We start from the raw sequence: 6,408 nt of genomic DNA on the forward strand, positions 1-6,408 counted from the left end.
TATACTAATAACTTACATAGCTCTAGACTTGATGATGCATATAAAAGAATTTATAGACAAAACTGAGCTTTGGCTTTTAGACCAAAGAATACGAAGAATTTAAATGAACAAATTTGTTAGTAAGCATAGAATTTATAGGAAGATTGACTAATAGAAATAGAACTAGGTATAAGATGAATGTAAACGATGTAACTGAAAGCATGTAATCAAAGGGAATAAAATTTATGAGTCCTTTAAAGATAGACTCTGAAGATAGAGTGGAAAAAGAATGGAATATAAGCGAGTTAATAGAAAATAAGACTTTAAAATAATTGAAAACTATATAAGTTACCAAAATAGTAAAGGAGATACGAATATCAGATTCATAAATTATAAGTCAAGAGCTTTGGATGATTTAGACTCTTTATATCAGAACAAGATATTGAAGATAATAGGTGGCATAGTATATCTGAATTTATAGAAAAAGTGGACCTAGATACCGAAATAAATTATTATGAGAAAAAAATTAAAACAAATATTTATAGATTATAAGTACACCATGACAAGTAAATGGTCTAAACTAAGAGATAAAGAACTTTATTTTTATAGAGAATTAACAAGGTTACAAAAGTTAAAAAAGGATAAAAAGTTAATTTCAGGAAGTTTAGAGATTAAGAATGAAGTAAATAAACCTACTGAAGATAAGATAGAATATACCGGTGATGAAGGTAAGCAAATAATTGATAATAAAATTATAAGTGAAGATGAGCAGTGGGATATAAATGACAATTTATTACTTAGAGAGTTATGAAGGGGAAGATGAAGTAATTAACGAAATATATATTGAAAGCAACACTTATGATGGCTTGGAACAATATAGTGATTTTATAGACTTACTAAGATGAAGTAGGATTGCACAATCTAGATAATGCAATGGAAACAATGAAAGTAGACATAGGAAAGGGAAAGAGGAGAAGATATGGCAAAATTTCAGTAAAAAATGAAGTAGAAATGGAGAGACCATCTAGAGTACCTGGAAGATAGCCTCAGAAAAAGAAGACTATCCATATAATTATATCTCATAGCAATATACATATATGAGTTCTAAGAGAAGAGAATTTTAAAAGACTGTAAAGTTTCAAAATCATGAGTGTGATGTTGCAATACTAAACTTAGCTGCACAGGATCCCATTGATTGGCCAAATATTATAAGCATATGGAAAGGTTTGATAGGTCAGAAATATATACAAAATCAACATAATATTGAAAATAAAGTAGAAGGCATGATAACTTATTTAGAAATATTTTTAGGAGAGTCAACGAAAGTTTTCTGGGAATAATGGGTAGAAAATAACCCTAACCTTTATGAAGAATTAAGAAGGGTAGGTAGCAACCTAAATAATTTTGCAAATATAATATCAATAATTATAATAGCATAAGCTCAGAATTAGGTTATTCTATATTACAAAATGAAAGGCTAAGAGAAATAGGGAAGCTGACATTAACAAACTGGAAAGGAATAAAAGAATTCTTGCAACATTATTTATATAAAGCTACTACCGCAAAGCAAGATTATAATAAGGGAGTAGTTGAACGATATTTTAATAAAATACATGATCCCTTAGAAAGTATGATATTTGAAGAATATAAGAAAGAAACTGAAGGGGAAATCATTAATATATCTCAAGCCATAACTTTTGTATTCAAACAGCCGAAGAAAATATGCACAAACATACAAGCTCAGAGATCCATAAAACACTTGGATTATAATTTTTGCAATAAAATAGTCCAAATACCATTAACCTATGGAGAAAAAAGGCGCAAGAATATAAGATATCTTAGACCTCAACAAAAGAGTAATAATAGTTACAAAACTAAGAAAATATATTTTCTAAGAAGATAAGATAATAAATCTCTATTTTTACATAAGAGGAATGTAGGATGTTATAATCATAAGAAAAATTACGATAAGATATGTAGATGTTTATATGCAGTTCACCTGACCACCTAAGTAGGACTTGTCCTAATAAGGATAAAAAAGATATTCGAGCAAATATGAAGAACAAGAAAGAGTTTTAATAATAAATAGTGTAAATGAAAATATATTAGTTTGTGATGATGAAATCAAAGACGATGAGTCAATATATTCAATCATAGAAACCGATGAGATTGAAAATAATGAGACTGACTACGAGTCGAGTAATGATGCAATGGACTAAATACACGAATTAGCGGGTCTAACAACAGAAATGATGGATCAAGAAAGTTGTGATCATGATTGGATTAGAGGAAAGTGGGATTGTAATATAAGATGTGTTTTTTATATACTACCAAAGCCAAGAAAATAGAGCTGCATGCAGCATATGTCTAAAACAAGCATGCTCTGAATGTTTGAAAGCAAAAAAACAAAAATAGAGAAAGGAACTAGAACTAGAACCAGATGAAAGAATAATGTCCAGCAGAGTAAGAACATTATAAAATAGAGTAAATAAATTAGAAGTAGAATTAAAGGACCTGAAAACAAAAATTGATAACACATATTTGAAAGAAGATGAGTTTATAGAAAATACTGAATGCCAGAAGCAAACTATAACACTAAATGATAGTAGAGGTGACAAGATAATCCAGTTAAAAGATGCTATAATAAATTTTGAAAATAAATATATAATTAAGTTACCATTTAAAGAAATATTAGGAATAAGAATTTCAGTAAAGATAAAACTAAGACTAAATATCACCTATAAAATAAGGGTATTAGTAGACACGGGATGTAAAAAAATATTATTCATAATAAATACATTGTGAAATATCCCAAAATAGTACATACGATAGATGATAATAAAGTAGAGACATCCACTAATATGTCAGGAATAAGAAAGATCCATAACCAGTTGGCATACAATATTGAGGTATTAATAAATGACAACAAATAAATAATAGATAAAATTACAATATGAGATATATCTATGATAAACGATGACATGATAATTGAATTAAGGTTTTTACAACATTCTTTACAAACCACAATTATACATGAACAAGGTATTATTTTTACATGATAAATAATATTTTCACATGATAAATAAATTATTGCACACATAAAAAATTCAGAGATAATAGAGCCGAAGTCTATATATGTTGTATTTGATGTAAAGGTATTAGGCATATACATATCATTTGAAAAAAATAATCTCTCCCTCTATATATTTTTCAAAACTACATGTCCTTTTGAAAAGGCATGAACCAGCTATCATCATTGATAAACGGACGAGATCTTATAGGTCACAATGCTTAGAGAATGTCTGTCTGTTCAACGAGCAAAACTTTATATTGCCTATTGAACAGACGAGATATTCATATATGCGACGCTAAACAAGTTTATTAGAAGATCTCACCTATTCCATGAACGAAATCTTCTAAGTATAAAAAAGCACTGGTGCCATTATATTGCCCCCTCCTCTGCCAAAGCCGAAGAGTACGATCACGATATCGATCCAGATAGTGGATATTTATCAAATTATCCGATTCAACCGAACCGTTCGGTGACCGGTTTTCGGCATGCCCCGTCGTTACTAACGCAGGCAGATGCCGCCGCGCGTACGCGAGGCTCCGGTCGCTACCAAACCAAGTCGCCGGCGTCCTTGACCATATTTCATCTCCGCTGTACTGTCCCTGTGGTTGCAAGAGATGAATTGGCATCCTTGACTGTGCATCGACTCCAAAGCAACCGAACAGAGATGGTTCGGCAAGCCACCTTCGTCAACTTGCATCGCCAGCTACCAGGCCCCATCCGGCTGTGCGAAGTGACCGGCCGGCGGCCGCATAGGGCACCCAAAAGCAATGGTCCACAAAATTTAATCGCTGTACTGATTTGTTTTAGAGCTTAGTTAGCTGGACCACAGACCCAATCAAACTCTTTTCCCGTGAAACCTTCGTGGAAGATTCTAACGAGAGCACAGAGAGGTTGAGAGCATCCTCCCCTCTCTCTACAACTTTCCATCAGTCCTTGCAGACGGCATATCATGTCCTATTTTCCCATGAAGAGTAACTGCCGCCTGGGTTTGTTCCATGAATTTCCGTAATGCCTGCTATTTTTGTTCCTTCACGGATGGAAAGTACGGCATTACTGTCGATGTTAACTTGGATTGTTCGCCTACTGGAAATAATACTTAGTTACGTAGATGCAGTTGCTCATTTTGATACTTCTTTTCGGCACGATATATTTCATACTTGGTCCAATTTACTGTGAGACGCCCTTGATTTAAAAATAATTTACATCTATTAATTTAGTATAACAAAGTTAAAAGGAGTCATCTCCTTCATTGTCAAAGCCTATAAATTACCATGTTAATGTTGGAAAAACAGAAAAATCTACATCATAGATTTTGATAGGCCCTGACTATAATGGTTGAGATTCATCTATTTAGATTGCACTAGAAGGAAAATGAGGAATCTATACCTAATAAGAGATACAACTCTTCTCTTATTTAATTTCTTTCCAAACCATCAAAGTCACGACACCATCCCAGCATCTCAAGAATAAGAGAAGCAGTGTGGCTACAAAATAAAAAAGGAAATAAAGCCGACGGTACGGATTTGTTAGGCGGTGAAGTAGAAACAATAAAAAAAAAGAAGGGGGAGGACCTCCCCAATCTCTACTTCCACTCCCATGAAATCTGGATGGCACCGACCCCTCCATGACAAGACTTCGACAATGATGAATCATGACCACGGTGAGGAACTTGAAGACTATGGTGACCGGGTGGCGCGACCCTTAGGTCCCAATCTGACTGAGGTGGTGTGGGGTTTGACCGAGAGATGCAGCCATCATATCTGCCGCGGTTCCAAGGTCGGCACAAGACCGGTGATAGCACGGGGAGACAGGCAAAACGGAGTGCCCATGTCGGGGACTATCGGATCATAGGATATGAATTACAAGGGTGAATAGGTAGTTTTAAATCTAATTACTGTCTAGTCAAAAACGTAATCGCGAAAATAAAACAATTGATCAAATAGCAAGATAAAGGGTGTTACACCTATGTCGAATCAATACAATGGTCTTGCAATTCTAAGATGACATGCAACAATTCAATTTCTAGAAATATAAATTGTAATAAAGTAAATAGCACAAAGAGAAACAACAAATTTATTCCGTAGTATCGATGACTTGTCGCTCACCTCTAATCCACGTTAAGGTGAAGTCAAATTTTTAACCACTCCTCTACCAAGTATGTAATTCTCACCAAAGACAACTTGATATTGAACCAGATTAGTATAATGAATTACTTAATAACTCGATTCCACATCTGTGACCACCAGTTCTCCAGCTAAACCAGCTATCAGTTTTACTGCTTCTTCAGTTCTTGCAATGAAAGGCACCCAAACACTTTGACCCATCCAGTTTGTAGCAGAGAGGAGGTTGATTGGTCCAGATTTTATCTTGGTCACCTTAGCTGTGATATTGTGTCTAGAATTTGTTGGTCAGGGAACAATACAGCATACTCATCCTTAGATACCTGCTTCACAACTTTTTCCTGCACCTGGGTGACAATCCAGACAATCTGAGTAGCCAGAACTGCAAGGTAAACTACAATAACATTCAGAGAACAGAGGGCTAACATTTTTCGTTGGCTATGCCTCTGAGCGGGGACGGTCATCTTTGTGAAGCTGGGTAGAGGTTTAGTTTTGGTTTGTTCTCACGTGCTATGAAAAAGCTTTGTAACGTTCCTCCTTCCTCACTGAAACTTTAAGCAGATTTCCTGCTACACTCTTCGATAGAACAATAGTTGCAGCTGCTGGAATTGCGTAAGAAAATTAGCACGGCTCTGATACTAGGTTCCGGTTTTCTACGTGGCTAAGCCCACCACCAACTGACCTAAGCCAATTCTACGCCCACCGTCAAAACTGAACCAAGCGCACTGCCAAACCTAGTTGTTAGGGAATGGTCTCACAAGCCCCTTCGGATGTTGAGTCAAAAATCTCTGCGGACATCGCAAACTAACAAAACTCACAATTGTCATAGATCTGTTGTGTTACAAGAACCCTTCGGCAAGCCAAAGGCACCCTTCGGACTCTCGGCGCCGCATGAACGGTTCCGACAGCTGTGATGGGCAAAGCCTTCATCGGGCCTTCGGAGCTCGGCCCAAAGGCTTCGCTACGATGGAGTCAATCGAACAGACGTCGAAGGTGTTGCCGAGCAAAGACCTTTGGGGTCCAAGCGAAGGGGGTGGGGGTGACCCAAATCCGACACAAAGACGGAGGAAAAGGCGAAGGCATGATCGAGGGAGAACCATTGCTAGCGACCGAAGACAATGAAAGGCAAGATTGTAAATAATCTAGATATACTCAGGATAGTACTGTATTACCCGCGAATATACCGAGAATGTGGCAGTTAGAGGGGGTAATCACGTAAATTGTAATAGAGAAGCT

This window comes from Phragmites australis, chromosome 2 (genome assembly GCF_958298935.1).
Source record: "Phragmites australis chromosome 2, lpPhrAust1.1, whole genome shotgun sequence".
In the NCBI taxonomy this organism is placed as follows: domain Eukaryota; kingdom Viridiplantae; phylum Streptophyta; class Magnoliopsida; order Poales; family Poaceae; genus Phragmites; species Phragmites australis.